General features: G+C 45.1%; 1 pseudogene; it reads right to left on the bottom strand.

The window, feature by feature from the left end:
* Positions 1-1,935: 1,935 nt before the first annotated feature.
* Positions 1,936-3,046, bottom strand: LOC133095131 (heterogeneous nuclear ribonucleoprotein A1-like; annotated as a pseudogene).
* Between the last annotated feature and the right edge of the window lie 1,554 nt (positions 3,047-4,600).

Here is a 4,600-nt window from a genome sequence, read left to right as displayed (position 1 = left end):
AACGGTACCTCCAGACATCCCCCACCTTCTGCATGGGCATAAATAAGAATGGTCTATCTTGTGACCTAGGCTCTGGGGAGGAGAGAGGGGACAATATTGGCAGAGTGACTGTAATGGTTAATTTTATGTGTCAACTAGACTGGGCTACGGGATGCCCAGATAGCTTATAAACTATTATTCCTGGGCCTGAGATACTGTTTCAAGAAGAGATTAGTATTTGAACTGGTGAACTGATAAGTAAAGCAGATCACCCTCCCCAGTGTAGGTGGGCAATGTCCAATCTGTTGAGGGTCCAAATAGAACAAAAAAATGTAGAGAAAGGGAGACTCTACTCTCTCTGCTGGAGCTAAGATGACCATCTTCTCCCCTCAGATTCCAGTGCTCCTTGTTCTCAAGCTTTCAGACTCAGAAAGCGCCCCACTCCTCCCCAGTTCTCAGGCTTTAGCCTTGGGCTGAATTACCAGCCCACCACCAGCTTTCCTAGATCTCCAGCTTGCAGACGGCAGATCGTGGCCCTTCTTGGCCTCCATAACCACATAAGCCAATTCCTACAATAAATCTCCTTATATATGTATCCTGTTGGTTCTGTTTCCCTGGAGAACCTTGATCATGCAGTCACACAGTGATCTTTCTTAAGGCAACCCTCATCGAGACTTCTCTTGGCTACAATGCCTCTAATGCTTCCTACCCTTGGTGTAATACTCAAAAGCTTGATCTGACATTCACATCTCTGTACAAGCTTTCCCCATTGTAGGTATCTTGGAGCTGATAACCTCCCATGACAAGTAACAGTCATGCTGTCACGTTTCAACCCCATGGCTGAGAATCATCACGCTCAGGTCTCAGGTCCTCTCCCCGACTGTTTTCTGCCTCCTCAGTCAGCTATCACCTCTATCGTCCACTCCATCTTCCCCCATGGAGCTCTGCCTCTATGGGCAGAGTTGAACTCATGCCACTAACACTGTTGGGATTCCAGCCCATAGGCAGCATGCACCTATTTTCCTCGTTCTTTTCTTCTCTCTCTTAGCTACAACTCAGAGCAACTAAAGAAAGGTTCTTCCTAATCACTTCCAGGCTTTCCTCCTGGGGGGTAAATGGCAACTTTGAATTCTATTATCCTTGTAAATCCACGGAGCGGCAAACAATATCAACAGAGATGCTACACGTCCCGTTGGCAATGGCTGATCATAATTTTACACATAAAATTTTAATTGAAAACGAATGAACCAGGAACAATTTCAGACATTCCCAACTTCCCTTCAGATTCTGTTTTCTTTCTTTTTTTTTTTTTCAAGAGGGTATTAAATCGTTTACTGATTACACATGACAATGGATGATACACAAGCTTCATTCCCATCTATAACTTTATCTGGTACCATAATTCAATTTAGATATATTGTATAGGATGTGCCAACAATCATATTAATAACCAAAAAATTCCATGACTTTGCTTGGGTGACCCTTTTCACGGTGAACTCCAGGTCACAACACAGTAACTGTCAGTTCAGCTACACCAAGGTTTCTGAAGACAATAGCTTCTCCACCAAAGCAGGTTGTAAATAAATTTTGAATGGAACCTGGCATCACCCTGAAGGAATTCTAACTTCATACTGTTGCGGTAGTTTACCAAAATGGCTTCAGAGTAGACTAACGTTACACAGCACATTTTTTAAAAAGACACATTTATTCAGTGTCATGATCAGACTACTACATTTAGCAATCGACAGCATGGGTGCAAAAAAAAAATCTACATTAAAACCCTTTGTTGGATATGTATATGTATAGCTGATTCACTTTGTTATAAAGCAGAAACTAACACACCATTGTAAAGCAATTATACTCCAATAAAGATGTAACAAAAAAAACCTCTTTTTTGAAATGCTTTACACTTTCCACAGAACAGAAACTAAAATAACCTGTTATACAATTAGTCACAAATACAGTCCTCAAGGGGTTTTTTGCCCATACACATGAGTATTGTCTAAAACATGTCTTCTTTGTAGCAGCTAGGCCCTGCCACCACTGTGCTTGGCTGAGTTCACAAATCTGTTGTAGCCCGTAGCTTCCCTGTCACTTCTCTGGCTCTCCTCTCCCGCTAAGCTTTGTTTCCTGGCAGTAATTACAACCTCCTGCCACTGCCATAGCTACTGCTGCTGCTGGAACCACCATAGCTACCTTGGTTTCGTGGTGTGGCAAAGTACTGGCCTCCACCACCACAGGGGCCAGAACTTCTGCCTCCAAAGTTTCCTCCTTTCGTGGGTCCAAAATTTGAAGATTGATTGTTGTAATTGCCAAAATCATTGCAGCTTCCACCACCTCCAAAATTGCTTCCATCATTACCGAATCCATTATAGCCATCCCCACTGCCACCACAGCCACCACCACCGCGGCTGCCACCAAAGCCAGCTCAACCACTGAAGTTTCCTCCACGACCACCACCAAAGTTTCCAGAACCACTTCGACCTCTTTGGCTGGATGAAGCACTAGCCATATCTTGCTGAGATGGGGCTTTCCTTACTTCACAGTTGTGGCCATTCACAGTGTGGTATTTCTGAATGACAGTCTTGTCTACAGAGTCATGGTCATCAAAGGTTACGAAAGCAAAGCCTCTCTTTTTGCCACTGCCTTGGTCAGTTATGATTTCAATCACTTCAATTTTCCCATACTGTTCAAAATAATCTCTTAGGTGATGTTCTTCAGTGTCTCCTTTAATGCCACCAACAAAAATCTTTTTCACAGTTAAGTGGGCACCAGGTCTTTGAGAATCTTCTCTTGAGACGGCCCTCTTTGGTTCCCCAACTCTTCCACCCACCTTGTCTGGCCTTGCCTTCATGGCTGCATCCACCTCCTCCACAGTGGCATACGTGACAACCCCGAAGCCTCTGGAGTGCTTGGTGTTTGGATCCCTCATTACCACACAATCTGTGAGCGTTCCCCATTGCTCACAATGGCTCCTCAGACTCTCATCGGTTGTTTCAAAGCTCAAACCTCCGAGGAAGAGCTTCCGCAGCTGTTCGGGCTCTTTGGGAGACTCTGACTTAGACATGACGGCTGTGGAGGGGGAGATGTCAACGATGCTTACACGGCAGCGTCCATAGGCAGAAAGCAAGATTCTGTTTTCTTTCTAAAACCCATCCCATCAATCAGACCCTCAATTCAGTTACACGCTTTCTTCCCAGAACTCATTAAATCATTCTTCCACTTTTGTTTCTTTTCTCATTTTCCCCTATCAGCCTCCCACTCCGATTTTGAGATTTCTGTTTTCTTTTCACCTCCCACTGAAATAACTTCTTGGTTATGTGCAGCACTGTTCTTTCCAGAATTACTAAATCATGCTTCACTTTCGCTTCTTTCCTCCATTTCCCCCTCCTGCCCCCACCCTGATGGCATCAGTTTATTGACCTTGGGTCTGCTTGTGCTTTAAATCTTTAGTAGAGGAGAGGAGACTTGCCCATTTCCCCCCACGTGTTTAGTTAGCAGACTGGATTTGGTGACAGCTCAGACACTGCTGTGTGGCCTTTCGCGATGCTGTTTATATGTCTGTTTGTTCTTGGGTTGCTCAATAGGGGCCCCTTGCCAACATACTTTAGAAGGGGGCTGCTTGGGTATCTGACCTTTGTGTCACCCTGCCATTAGCCCACTCTTCACTCACTGGAAGGCAACTCACAGGTTTTATCCTAATCCCACACCCTCCATCCCTTCCATGCCACTCTCCATCCTACCACCATATGTCTCAGTCCTGTAAGCCCTGTTCAAGATCCAGCTTCATCTGGCCTGACCCTGTTTGACAACAACCATTTCCCAAATGAACCCGTCAGGCCTTCTGTGTACACCAGGCATTCTCAAGCTTCCATGGCAACTTGAACTTGTGGATTTTTAGCTTTGAAAATGGTCTTAAGCACCATCTGCCATATTTTCTGTGTCTCTCAGGGTGAGTAGATGAGGGTATCAATGAAACAAAGTTAGCCAACAGGGCTTCCCTGGTGGCACAGTGGTTAAGAATCTGCCTGCCAATGCAGGGAACACAGGTTCGATCCCTGGTCCAGGAAGATCCCACATGCTGCGGAGCAACTAAGTCCGTGAGCCACAACTACTGAGCCCACGTGCCACAACTACTGAAGCCTGTGCGCCTAGAGCCCGTGCTCCGCAACAAGAGAAGCCACCACAATGAGAAGCCCATGCACCACAACGAAGAGTAGCCCCCGCTCTCCGCAATTAGAGAGAGCCCGCATGCAGCAACGAAGCCCCAACGCAACCAAAAATAAATAAATAAATAAAATGGATTCTTTAAAAAAAAAAAAGATACAATTGCCACTATCATATTGCTGCTTTGAATAAGTAACTGTGCTTTCATCTGTCAAATTCCAGATCTTGATCTCAGGCTTGATAAGTGACATACAGGGATGCCTGGAGGCACTGAGGACACTTTATCCAGGAGAAGGCATGGTCGAGGTAGAGAAAGAAGCTGTCATCAGTGTCAAACATCTCAAAATATTTCACACAACAGGAGTTGGACATGTTCTCATCCCATGTTCTACGTGTACAGGAGAACTGATTTCAACTTAGGCTAAGGACACATTTGTAACAGTGGGACTGGGTT

This window comes from Eubalaena glacialis, chromosome 1 (genome assembly GCF_028564815.1).
Source record: "Eubalaena glacialis isolate mEubGla1 chromosome 1, mEubGla1.1.hap2.+ XY, whole genome shotgun sequence".
Taxonomy (NCBI): domain Eukaryota; kingdom Metazoa; phylum Chordata; class Mammalia; order Artiodactyla; family Balaenidae; genus Eubalaena; species Eubalaena glacialis.
The sequence above is the reverse complement of the archived record's forward strand: the minus strand, read 5'-3'. Positions and strand labels throughout refer to the sequence as shown.